Source organism: Ceratotherium simum, chromosome 21 (genome assembly GCF_057802395.1).
Source record: "Ceratotherium simum simum isolate JZ-2026a chromosome 21, ASM5780239v1, whole genome shotgun sequence".
Taxonomy (NCBI): Eukaryota; Metazoa; Chordata; class Mammalia; order Perissodactyla; family Rhinocerotidae; genus Ceratotherium; species Ceratotherium simum.
The window spans coordinates 18,494,572-18,508,476 of record NC_141920.1 but is presented as its reverse complement, the minus strand read 5'-3'; the positions used below and the strand labels follow the sequence as shown (position 1 = coordinate 18,508,476).

The following is a 13,905-nucleotide window of genomic DNA, read 5'->3' as shown; positions in this document are numbered from 1 at the left end:
TTGTAAATCTAAGACTAAAACAAAGTAGGGACACAGTTGAAAGCAGAATATTTAAATGTTATATCTTCTGATAATGTAGAAATAATGCAAGTAAAATAAGAAAGAGTAGAAATAGGGAAAGAGGAGAGTAGAATAAGTTCATTGATTGTTGTACAGGCAATAGGTAAAAGTCAATGGATACCATCAAAAACTGACAAACCGGTGACACCTACAAGATGGCAAAACAAGGGTTTTCAGCACTCATCCTCTCATGAAACATAATTTTGACAACTACCTATGGATGAGAATACCTTTGTGGGAGCTCAGAAGCCCAGCAGAGAGGTCCCAGCACCCGGCTGGAGCAAGAAGCCTGAGAAGAGATGCATTGAAGAGGGTAAGATGAGCAGTTTCACTTTCCTCTTGTCACCTGTCCCCCAAGGCGGCACAGCTGAGTGCCAAGAGAGACGCCCTCAGCCCACGATTTCTCCCACAGGGGAAATTGAGAGCATAGTGAGTGCCTGGCTTCCCAGCTATGCCAGATGCTGCCCAAGAGGCCCATTACTTTCTCATCCGAACCAGAACACTGAGCGGATCAGCACTGCTGAATAGTCTGGGGCAGCTAGGAGCAGAGAAAAGAAAATGTGGTATATATAAACAATGGACTATTATTGAGTCTTAAAAAAAGGAGATCCTGCCATTTGCAACAACATGGATGAACCTGGAGGACATTATGCTAAGTGAAATAAGTTAGACACAGAGAGACAAATACTACATGATCTCATTTATGTGTGGAACCTAAAAAAGTTGAACTCATAAAAGTAGAAAGTAGAATGGTGGTTGTCAGGGGCTGGAGAGTGGGGTAAATGGGGAGATGTTAGTCCAAGAGTTATGCAGGATAAGTTCCGGAGATCTGTATAATACTGTGTTTTATGCTTGAAATTTGCTAAGAAAGTAGATCCTAAGTGTTCTTACCACACCCAGTGGTAACTATGTGAGGTGGTGGATATGTTCATTAGCACAATTATGGTAATCATTTCATAATGTATATCAAAAGATCACATTATACACCTTAAATACAGACAATTTTTATTTGTTAGTTATACCTCAATAATGCTGGGAAAAAAATGATGACAAACCAGATAGGAAAGGGATAAATAAGAAAAGAGAGGATTAAAGGCTCTCTTTAGGATTTAAAATAAGAACTAAAAATTATAAGAACAAAGGAAACTGAAGAACAAAAATACAAGCTGTTCTAAATATCAAAAGAAATTTTAAAATAAAAGAGTAAGAAAAACACATCAGCAAGTATTACAAAATTAATAGAGTAAACTATGACATAAAGAATAAATGACAGTTGAGACCAAACATATCAGGCATATCAACAAATGTGAACGGGTTCAACTCACATAATTAAATGAAAAAGATTTCAAATTGTCTCCTAAAGCAAGACCCAACTATCTGCTATATATAAAGGTTACACCTAAAACAAAGGAATTCATAAAGGAAACAATAAAGGAATGGGATAAACTATAAATGGCAAATGAGAAAAAGAAAGAAGGCAGTAATAGTGATCCTGATCAGAGTAGAATGCAATTTAAAAAGCTTTAAACATAACAAAGAAAGCTTTTTAATGCTTAAACCCACAATTAACAAGAAATATAATGGGTATGAATATCTATGAACCAAAACTCACAATAATTACCTTTATGAAGTAGAAATGACAGGAGATGCAAGAATAATAGAAGACTGCTGTCAGTTTAAGATAGATCAAGTGGCAAAAAAATAGACAAGGACATAGAAGATATAACATAAAATAAAATAAAAGATCTTGTGGCTATGTATCAAAACCTACAGCCTGATGATAGAGAAAAACCTTCTATGAGCTTATGAAACATTCACACAAATTGACATATATTAGCTAATTAAGAAAGCTTCACTTCCATAAAGTAGAAATAGTATAAGAATTTTCTATGGTTACAATGTAATAAAATGAGAAATCATTAAGAATATTAAAAAACTGAACAGGTCCTTCCACCTGGAAATTTACAAAATAGTTTCTTTTGACCAACTGCTGGGTGAAAGGGGAAGATGTAAACAAAAATTTAAATATTTTTAAACATAATACAATGAAACATATCAGAGTCTATGAAAAACATTTAAAGCAGTGACTAGATGACAGTATATCAGTAAAATGAAAGCATAAAACAACTAAGTAAATTTCTAGCACAAAATGTAGAAAAGAAACAAAAAAAGTGAACCAAGAAGTACATAGAAGGGAGTAATAAAGGCAAAAGCAGAAATTATTGAAGTAGAGAAGAGAAAAATGGCAGAAAAAAAAGAAAAAGAGGAAGCACCAATATACAAAATAAGGAATGACCAGGGGAAAATAACCGTTGAAAAGGAAGAGATTAAAAAAAAAAAAATGAGACTACTTTTCAGATCTCTGGAAATAGTTTGAAAAGCTAAATGGAATTGGTAATTTCCTAGGCTATAGCTTATAAAAATGCATTTTATTAGAAATAAAAACCTAGACCAAATTCCCTAGAAGAAATAGAGGAAAATATCAAGGAACTACCCCATAGAAAAAACACCATGTCCAAATGTTTTCACAAGGGAATGTCTACTAGACCATAAAAGACAAGATAGTCCTAACATAAATTGTTCTCAATCATAGAAAATGAAGGAAAACTTTCTCATTTTTTTAATGAAACCAGCATAACATTGACACCTAAACTTGGTAGAGAACACGAAAAAGAAAAAAACGGAAAATTACAGACCAATTCTACTTTTGAATGTGTAAAGCTATTAAATAACATGTTAGTGAACAGAATCCAACATCACATTGAGAAAAATAAAATGCCATGATCAAGTGGAATGTAATCTGGAAATGGAAGGTTGGTTTGATGGTAAGAAATCTATTCATATAATATACCATCTTAATAGATCAAAGCAGAAAATCATATTATTATCTCTATTAATGCAGAAAAAGCACTTACAATTCGACACCTATTCCTGATTAAAAAAACACACTCAAGAAAATAGGAATTGATGAATACTTTCATAATATGATAAAACTATACATCTTAGTCCTAAAACCAGCATCTTAATGGGGATCTACTAAAGGCATTCCCACTAGGATCAAGAACAAGAGTAAGATGTCTTCTACATCCACTACTCCTTTACATTGTACTAGAAGTATTAGCCAGTGCAATTGGATAAAAGAAATCAATTAGAAGCATGCAAATTGGAAAATAAACTTTAAAATATCTCTGTTTGCAGATGATATAACAGTGTATCTGAAAATCCTTTGAGAATCAATGATAAAAAGTAACAGCACATAAAATTAACATACAACCAATAGTCAGAGAACATCATGGCAGCAGATCTCATTTACAATGGCAACAAAAATTAAATCCTTGGTAATAAATTTAGCAATAAGTGCAAAAGCCATACAAAGAAAACTTGACAACACTACTGAAAGACACAAAAGTGAACTTGATCAAACAGAAAGATATCCTCTGTTCTCAGCTAGGATAATTCAACATCTTGACAATGTCAGTTCACCGTAATTAATATGTAAATTTAATGCAATCCCAGTAAAATTACTAATAGGCTTTTTATGGAACTGGACAGGTTGACATGAAGCTCATATGAAAAAATGAACATACAAGAACTAGGAAATCACTGAAAGAGAAAATCCAGGTCCGGGGACTGGCCCAATCAGATATGAAAGCATAGAGCCTCTATAATTATAACAGTGTGGTACTAGTGCACAAACAGGCTAGTGGAATAGAATGCAAAATCCAGAAAAAGACCCAAAAGCATATAAACTTTTAAAATACGAGAAAAGTGGGGTCTCAAATTATTGGGGAAAGATGGACTTTTTAATAAATGTTGCTAGGACAAATACATAGACATTTTGGAAAAAAAGATAAAATTAGATCCATACTTTACCCTATACACAAAAATAAGCACCAAACCAGAAATTTAAATGTAAAAAAACAATGAAGTGGGGCCGGCCCCGAGGTTTAGCGGTTAAGTGTGTGCGCTCTGCTACTGGTGGCCTGGGTTCGGATCCCGGGCACGCACCCACGCATCGCTTCTCCAGCCATGCTGAGGCTGTGTCCCACATACAGCAACTAGAAGGATGTGCAACTATGACATGCAACTATCTACTGGGGCTTTGGGGAAAAAAAAAGGAGGAGGATTGGCAATAGATGTTAGCTCAGAGCCGGTCTTCCTCAGCAAAAAAAAGGAGGATTGGCATGGATGTTAGCTCAGGGCTGATCTTCCTCACAAAATAAATAAATAAATAAAAAAGATTAAAACAAACAAAAAAAATGAAGCTATACAAGTACTAGAAGCAAACATGGCCGAATTCCTTTATAACCATGGTGAAAGAAAAGGCTTTTTCACAGTGACTCAAAGTCTGGATGCAATAAAAGAAAAAATAATTGATGAATTTGACTACATTTTTTTTTTGGTGTGGCAAAATCACTATAAGCAAAGTCAAAAGATAAATAAACTGGGAAAATTGTGACATATATCATAGGTAAAGGGTTAACATCCCTGACATATAAATAGCTCTTAAAAATTGAGGGGAAAGAAGGTAAAAAATTTGATAGAAAATTTGGCAAAGACATCAAAAGGTAATTCAAAAATTATATAAAAATGTCTCCTAAATATATGAAAAGACGTCAACTTTACTTATAGTAAAAGAAAGAAAATTAAAGCTATGTTGAGATAAAATTATATATATATAACTTTGACAAATATTAAAGTTAGACCACACAAAGTGTTGTGAGGCTGTGGAGAAAGAGATAGTCTGACACATTTCTGGAGAAAATGAAAATTGATTGAATCCTTAAGGAAGGAATTTAGAAATATCTAGCAAAACTGCATATTTGTTCCCCTTGTGATCCAACAATCCCTTTTCTAGGAATGTGCCTTGAAGACATACCTCCAACAATAAGAGTATGTATATATATATATATATATATATACACACACACACATATACACACACATGTTTTTTTGTTGTAGCAATGGTTGCAATTGAAAAATATTGGAAACAATCTATACGTCCATACATGAGAGTAACTGAATAAACTAAGATATATCTACACAATGAAATACTACACAGCTGTAAAGAAAAATGAGGAAGACCTCTATGTACTAATATAAAGTGATTTCAGGCATCCATACTATGTTACCTTTTCTATAAGAAGAAGGGGAAATAAAATACATGTGAACTTCTTAATTATTTTCCAAAAAGAATTATAAGAAACTAACAACATTGGTTTCCCATAGGAGATGGTGCGAATGGGGTGAAAGACATGGTGTGTACCTTTTCAGCATGCACTTTTTTTGTACAGCTTAGGCTTTTGGAACCGTGCTATAATATTTTACATAACCCCCCCCCCAAAAAAAATCAATAAGGATGGGGAAATTGAGCCTAAAATCAGAAACAAAAAGAAACAAATGAATATAACTGTATTTCAGATAAATATATAACCATACCCTAGGGACAGAAAAAGAACTAAACCAAGTAACTTTTGAACACAATATTTTATACACCCTCAGACTTAAAAAGAACTATAAGTATATATCAAACTCTAATTAATGGGTTTGTTTTATGAAGTGGCATGGGTTAATAATTCTGAAAATACTTTCTGGGTATTCTAGGGTTGAACAAATAAGGAAGTGTGTTGAGAATAATGAAAGTCAAGCTTCTCACTGTCAGAGAAGCAAGTTAAAATATGGGTCTGGGGAGTGAAGACTGGAATGAATGCTGTGATGTTGGATTGGAATTGGGGCTATCATTATAAAAATTTTTGGTTTTAAAGAGAGAGAGAGAAATAGATACAGGAAAATATATAGATATATGTATAACTTGTGTTGATGTTCACTCAGAGAGCCTAGAAGCAATGATACCCATTAGCAATGATATTCACTAGTTCCCAAATCTTGGTTTCTAAGCACCATTTCTCACTAGCGGGTTGGGGCAAAGAAAGCACAAAATATTGTGCTAGAAAGAAAATAAGTATTTAAGAACTGATGGGGACATGTCAGAAGGACATAGATACTTCCCTGAAGGCTCACTTCTTATATTTGCAGGGCCTGGGCAGAGGGACAAAAGGAAGCCACGTACTGTTTATTTAAATGTTCAAATTGATAGATCAAGCTAATAACCTGTTAAATAAAATATATTCCATCCTCTTACTTTTTTTTTCAGGGGAAAGCATGAATGCAGTCCCCTACTACCACAAATTATGCAGTCAAGCTTCTCACATTTGGAGAAATTGTGGGGGTCAGCACATCGGAGTGCAACGGATAAGCCTTGCCCTGGGAAAACTACCTTTGTGAACACGGTATCTCTCCTGCCAGGTAAGTCCATCCTGCTACTTCGAAAAATGCATATGTATAAAAAAAATCAAATGGTATGGTTTTTATATGATAAAAAGTTGGCAAAATATTTTTAAAAAAAGAAAAAAAAAACATTGGAACCAACTTGATGGGGCTCTCACTAGCTAAGACTGGGGTCATTTGAGCATAAAAATAAATAATGATGGCAATGTGTTATAACCTACTGAATAAAATAAGAATCTATGAGTTATGACTAATAGAAATAAATGAATACACTAGAAACGGGGGAGAAAGGAGAGCTCATCCTCACAAATACATGTAGAAGGAATGATGGAATTAGAAAATCATCATTTGGCAAATATCTTACCAATTGATTTAGACAAGAATCGTCAACAAATGCTAAAACTAAGAAATGAAGTTTGATGAAGAACAGGATATTTACACAGTCTAGGAATATATTCTTACAAAATATGTATACATTAAAAAGAAATAGTAACTTTACAGTGGAGAAAACCTTGGTGGACAACAGTTTAAGTGATCAAAGTTAACATCACAGTAATGGGACATATGGATATCATGTGCCTCCTGATATGATGCACTGAGAACTCGGCATTACTTTTGTAGTATTCCTGCCAAAAAGGCATAAGCAGAATCTAATCGTGAGCAAACCTCAGACAAACCCAACATGACAGACATTCTACAAAATAACTGGCCTGTCATTTTCAAGAATCAAGGTCATGAAAGCCAAGGAAAGACCGAGATACAAGGAATCTAAAGAGACATGACAACTAAATGTAACATGTGATCCTGGACCAGATTTTTCGAAATTTAATGTAAAGGACATAAATGAGACAATTGGCAAAATTGGGGCTATTACATCAACATTAATTTCCTGGTAATTGTATTGTGTTGGAAATGCATATTGAAGTGTTTAGGTGTAAAGAGGTGATTGATCAATTGATAGATCAATAGACAAACAGACGGGGGGCAGGAAGGGGAGGGAGAGACAGACAGAGAGACAGAGAGAATGGAATGATAAAGCAAATGTGGTAATCTGTAAGCAATTAGGGAATTGGGGTGGACAGTTTATGAAAGCTCTTTATACTATTCTTGACACTTTTCTGTTAGACTGAACATACCTTGAAATAAAGAGTTAAAAATATTTGGAAAAGCAGAGGGAATGACTTGGGGTAGAAAGGAAAAAAGATTGGCCATGGATTGATCATTGTTGAAGCTGAGTGATGTGTATATAGAAATGAGTCTATTATCCTCTTTATTTTTGTACATGTTTGAAAATTTACATATTAACACATTTTTTACAGAGAGTGAACAATAAATATTTTTCCATACACTGAATACATCATATTCTCTTGGCCTCAGCTGTCACCACCTTGGTCTAAACTGCCACAATCTCTTGCCTGGATGACTGTTACAGCTTCTTGTCCACTTTGTCTACAGCCTTTCTTGACCCCCATAATCAATGCCCACCTCCTCCACCATTAGCCAGAGAATCTTTTAATTACTTAAGTCAGATCTCACTATTCTTCATTTAAAACTCTCCAATGAATTCCCAGTGGACTAAGGATAAAATGCCAACTCCTCCCCTCGACCCTCATCGCCCTGCATAAGCCAACTCTGCTATCTCTTCTGACTAGCTTCTTACCACTTTCCCCCTCCAGGAGTCTTGATCTTATTTATAATCTCTGAATGTGCTGAATTTATTTCATCCCCAGGGGCTTTGCATTGCTGTTCCCTCTGCCCTGGAATGCCATGAGATCTTCACCTCTTCATCATTCGAGTTCTGTTATCTGTCACGTCCTCAAAGATGTCTTCCCTGATGGTTCCACTCAATTCCCACACTCTCCAGTCACCCTCTATCATATCACTCTTTTCTATTCTCACCTGTGACTATATGAAATTATTTATTTGTATATTTACTAATTGTCACTTTCCACGCTCCCCACCAGATGTAAAGACCATGAAAGGAAGAGACTTGACCATCCTTTTCACTGATAGCATAGTGCCTTGCACATATTATATATGCTATAAAAAATGAATCAAGTCAGATATTCAAATTCTAGTTTCATTTCTCATTGGTTGAGTGAACTTGGGTAAATTCATTGGATAAATTCCTTGGGTAAATTCCTTAGTCTTTTTGAGTCATAGTGTCCTCATCTATAAAATAGTAGCAATACCCTCTGTACACCTCACTGGGTTGAACAAAATTTTGAGTGCACAAATGCCTGAAAGATACAAAGAAGTATACGTGCATGGCTTTATAACTGTAATAAATTGATATTGGGATTATTGACAAGATCATTTTCCCTGTGTTCAACAGAATAAATTCCAAGCTTGTTAGCATAGCACGCAAGCCCCCAATTAACTACTCTCTGTCTCTCTCTGGTCTTCTCTCTATGTCCTGGAACCAACCCCACCAAATCTCCTCAAATGTATCATGGAGTTTCCAACCTTTGGGCCTCTGCCTAGGTGCTCCCTTTGCAGGACATACTCTGTCCTCTGCCCTATTGTCTGTGTGGAAAAAGCCCACTTATCTTTCAATGCTCAGCTCAAATATTACTTTTTATAAGCACTCCTCATCCCCTCCATCTCCAGGCTTCCAACTGTACACTGGGTATTCTGCCAATGTGATTCCTGATACAGTTTATTGTACACATTTGTTTTCATAATTGTCTTTTCCAGTGGATTGTGGGTTCCCTGAGGGCAGGAACTGTATCTTACTTACCTGTATATCTTCCCCACTGACTCAGAGCAAGCCTTTAATAAGTGATTGTTGGACTTTTATCATCATCATCACCAATATCTCTTACAGAGGAGAGCATGGCCAATGATGGCACAATTTTGCAGAGTGGACAGATGCGGATAGGATGTGAGAGACTAGGTTTAAGCCGTGGCTCTGACCTTGGGCAAATCACTTCCCCACTCTGGACTTCAGTTTCTTTTTCTGCTAAAAGAAGGGAACTGCACAATCTATAAGCTCCCTTCCAAAACTACATTTTATGCTTCCCATTCCTCAGCAGCAGGACTCTGAGGCTATGGAACAGCTGTACAAATTATCCCCTAATTGGAATGTCAGAAGTGTGGTTCCTCTGAGCCTCGCGGAGAGAAGCCTAGACCTTCCACTAGGGACTGGTGACTCTCGGGTCTAAACCAGCCTAAGCCAGTGCTGTCCTTCATGCCTCCCTGCACAGCTCTTATCTGACCTTAATGATCCCTCTCTCTGTGAGCGATCCTTTGAGCTGTAATTACTAATGGATGTTTGTAAAGTCTTTGAAATTCTCAGGTGACAGATGTAATCAAAGGCCAATTTATGATAATTGTTATTAGTACAGCTCCTCATTATTTGTTGATGTTAACGGCAGGGCCAGCAGGTGTTTCAAGATTGAGTGGGGGATTGAGGCTGGCCCTGTCTGGTGGGAGAAAGAGAAAAATGTGGATGTGTGGGGGACTGGGGATTTTTAGGGACTCCTGCTGGTTTCAGTCTAGCCAGATTCCACTTTGTGGAGTTATGACTCAGCATGAAGCATGCCACTAAATGCACAGGACCACATAATGGCATTTTTACGTGCACAGGTTCAAACCCAGCTCAGTCTCTTGCTTCTGGAATGGGCTTTGGCAAATCATGGCCTCTCTGAGTCTTGGCTTGTTTGACTGTTAAATAAAGATACATATAGTATCAATTTACATTTGCTGTGGTTGGAGAATGGGTTTGAGGCAGTAAAAGTGGATTTGGTAAGACCAATTAGGAGGCTGTTAAGGTTTCCCAGGCAAGAGATGATGGTATTCAGGACTAGGATGGTGGTTCTGGAGATGGGAAAAGTATATGGATTGGAGAGAATTTTAGAGTGTAGAACCAGTAGGACTTGGTGACAATTGGATATAGAAGGTAAGGTGTCCTGGGCAACCCAGACTTCTGAATAGGAAAGACTTAGGGATATTTTTGGAGGGAAGAAATGATTAAAAAAAAATCATTGCCTACTATTTCCATCAGTCTCTTGTGGGTTTGGTTTATTTTAATCTCCTCTCAATTCTGTATCCTGATAAACTGAGATTATGAGTTTGCAAAGTTGGTGGCCGTGAAGTAAAAGTAGGAACTCGACCAAAATTCAGCCTCCAGGAAGGGCCTGCAGAAGAACTGTCTCACTTCCCCACTTGTCTTTCTATATATACAACATTCCCAACTTTCCTTTGAAATTTCACTCTCTCTCTCTTCTCGATGCATCCAGCATGTCAACTGGTGTCTCTGCACACCCTGGACTTCACTGAATTTGTTTCTCCTTCCTGAATTCCCTCCTCCCACACCCTGTCCACAGTCTATTCAAAATTGATTGATGGGTTAAAAATGTCTGCGCATCCACAGATTTTGCTTGTTCTTTCCTTAGTGCACCTCTACCCTCTGCTTCATGTATACCATCTGTGCTATTCTAAGAATGATAGCCGACATTGAGCGTTTATTGTCCATCATGCACCATGATAAGCATTTTTTTATACATCTCCTCATTTAGTATTTACAAACATTTTTACAAATTTGATACTATGGGCATCAAAATTTTCCAAATTATAACGAGACTCGGAGAGTTTAAATCACTTCCCTAAGGTCAAATAGACGGTCAGCGCCAATCTTTGCAATAGGAAAGACCCCATAAGAGGCATATTCATAAAAAATGCTGAGGCAAAGGAAACTTTGAGATCTATTAATCTTATTTAATAGCACTAATTAATAGCATTAATGAAATTATATAGCACAGAAAACAGACCGAATCCTTGAGTGTAAATTGCTTCATTAAATTCCAGTTTAATATTGTATCACGACATTGATGGAAGAGGGACTAATGGAGGATTTGAGCAAAAATGATATTATAATATTGACTGGTATCTCCTCAGGGCCCCTTATGTAATGATGTATATGATAAATCCCCCTTCTAGTATCTCTCATGAAAAACACATATGCTTCGTTCTATCCAGTAAAAGGAGCTATGCAAACCTGTCATATGCCCATCTTTGCCATAGCTTTCAGGAAGCTCAAGAAGTAAAGGTAATGGCCGGCCCTGTGACTTAGCGGTTAAGTGCACGTGCTCCGCTACTGGCGGCCCGGGTTCGGATCCCGGGCGCACAACGACGCACCACTTCTCCGGCCATGCTGAGGCCACGTCCCACATACAGCAACTAGAAGGATGTGCAACTACGACATACCACTATCTACTGGGGCTTGGCGGGGGGGAGAAAGGAGGAGGATTGGCAATAGATGTTAGCTCAGAGCCGGTCTTCCTTAGCAAAAAAAGGAGGATTAGCATGGATGTTAGCTCAGGGCTGATCTTCCTCACAAAAAAATAAATAAATAAATAAAAATTGTTTAAAAAAAAAAAAGAAGCAAAAGTAAGTTTCTGTTTCATTAACCACCTATACTAGTCCTCTGGTGCAATAATGTGTCTTCCATTAAGATTCCTGATCTAATTTAAAATTTTATTTTAACTGAATATGTAATATGTATACATACACACTCATATATATGTTTACATATATGTACATACATACACACACTAAACATTTATGTGCATGTATGTATGCATAAATACACATATACTGAATTTGCACACACACATATGTTCGTGTTAGCAACACCTTCATTTGAAAAGTGCTTAGGAATGTGCAAAGAGTTACTACGCCTATTGTTTACTCCTCACCAAGACCTCAGTGAGCTTGGGAGGGCACATCTCATCCCCATTTGACAGATGGGGAAACTGAAGTTTAGTAGGCCAATATTCAGTTCATATAGTTGAAATATGGCAGAGCCAGTTCTTAAACCCACAGATCCAGCTTCCAAATTCAGAAGTTTCCCCACTTTTTCATCATTTAGGGGCCAGTTGGGCTGACCTCCATGGAGACCCTCAGTTTGGAGGGGGCCCGATGGAGGCAGAAACCCTGCTATATGGAAATTTAGGCTGCTATTTCCATGAGCCTTTGTGGGACCTGGGTCTGGAGCATTGATGCCTCAAGGCCCGGACTGACAAGATTATCAGCTGTCAACATGTGGGTAACCTTCATTTCCTTCTCCAAATGAGTTTAAAGTATATTTGTATTGAAAGGAAAATGTTCTTGGTCCCTTAGGTCTCATACCATGATAATAAAATCTGTAGAAACTGTAAGTGAGTGAAAAAATAAATTAGCAACCTGGGAGAACTCATCTTGGTATTTGTACAAGGTGACACTCAGGGAATTTCTCTCTTACCTGGGAAGAGATGTTTGAGACCCAACAGAGCTTCAACAAAAGTTCAAAGCTTTCAAGAACAGGTGATAAGTCTCAAATGGGGGAATGGAGGTTTAGAGGTAGATATGCCCAAGGTGCTGGGTGATCCCAGGAGATAGAATCCACTGAGAACTGGGAAGGAGGCCTAGGCAGGTAGATGGGACATGGAATCTAGGCTCTGGTGACAGACAAGAACAGGGAGGGGGCATTTACCAGGCCAAGGCTTTCCAAAGTGGTTATGGAAAATTTATGATGATAGTCCTGGATTCTAAGTGTCCATTTCTCAGTCCCCCTCTCCACTTCTACAAGGCTGCTATAGAGCTATTAAAACCCAGAAATATGTTCCTAACATAGGAGTATGGCAACAAGTCATAAGAAGGATATGTGGAGGCCTTTGGTTCACAGTTTTCTGTTATCTTGGCTCAGCCATTGACGGGTGGGAGGGATTGAAGATTTTTTGAGATCTCTCAACCACAATGCACGGTAGACTTGGAAGAACCACTGCCTTTCACAGTGGAACAGTGTCACAGGGAGTATTAGACATTTCTTTACCATATCTCCACAGAGGTAAAGAGAAAAAGCTGTTAAACAAAATCCCTCCTTCAGTGTGAAGGAACTTAGATGCTATGAGATTCCAGGGTACTTCTGGCAGTCCATCCACCCACTGATTTGAATGGCGTCACCTTGTCTATGAGACCAATCACATATAAGTGAAAGCACTTTGCTTAGTGTCTGAGATGCAGCAGGTGCTCAATAATATAAAGTTCTCAGGATCTGTAATAGGAACCTCACAGATGCTTCAAGAGTGAGTCTGGGTATTATGAGAATTTGAAGGAAAAGCTTAGGGCATAATGGGGAAGTGTGTTGGTCATTACAGATGTTCTCAAATATCTCAGTTCTGCTGAAAAATAAAAGAAAAATAAAGCTGGGGGTGGGGTTATAAAGCAATTGAGTCATAGGTGAGTCAAGGCAATCAACGGCTGCTGCATAGACATGGTTCCTGAGGTCCTCCAGAGTTAGGAAGTTATGTGCTTTCATGAGGAGTCTACTGGACAAATTGGGATATACCAGGTAAGGATGCACCAACCCTCCCCTCCCTCAGGAGAGGGACCCCAGCAAAACAGCAAAAAGGAAAAGAAAACATTTTACAACATCTGTGACAGATGCCTTATATACATTGTCTCATTTACTCTCCCCAAATTTTGGGGAGGTAAATCATTAATCACATTATATATCTTGAGATGTTAAGTAACCAGTTCAAGTTCACATAACTGAGAACAGCCATAATTCAAGCC

At 37.5% G+C, this 13,905-nt stretch overlaps 1 protein-coding gene and 1 non-coding gene across 2 annotated transcripts in view; both read right to left on the bottom strand.

Moving 5' to 3' along the window:
- The window catches only part of PTPRT (protein tyrosine phosphatase receptor type T), a 1,015,836-nt gene that overhangs the window by 193,360 nt on the left and 808,571 nt on the right, over positions 1-13,905 (bottom strand). The gene's annotated exons all lie outside the window — the stretch shown is intronic.
- On the bottom strand, positions 6,212-6,374 carry LOC147914214 (U1 spliceosomal RNA). Its single transcript, XR_015555679.1, has one exon. It is a non-coding gene; the product is annotated as a U1 spliceosomal RNA (small nuclear RNA).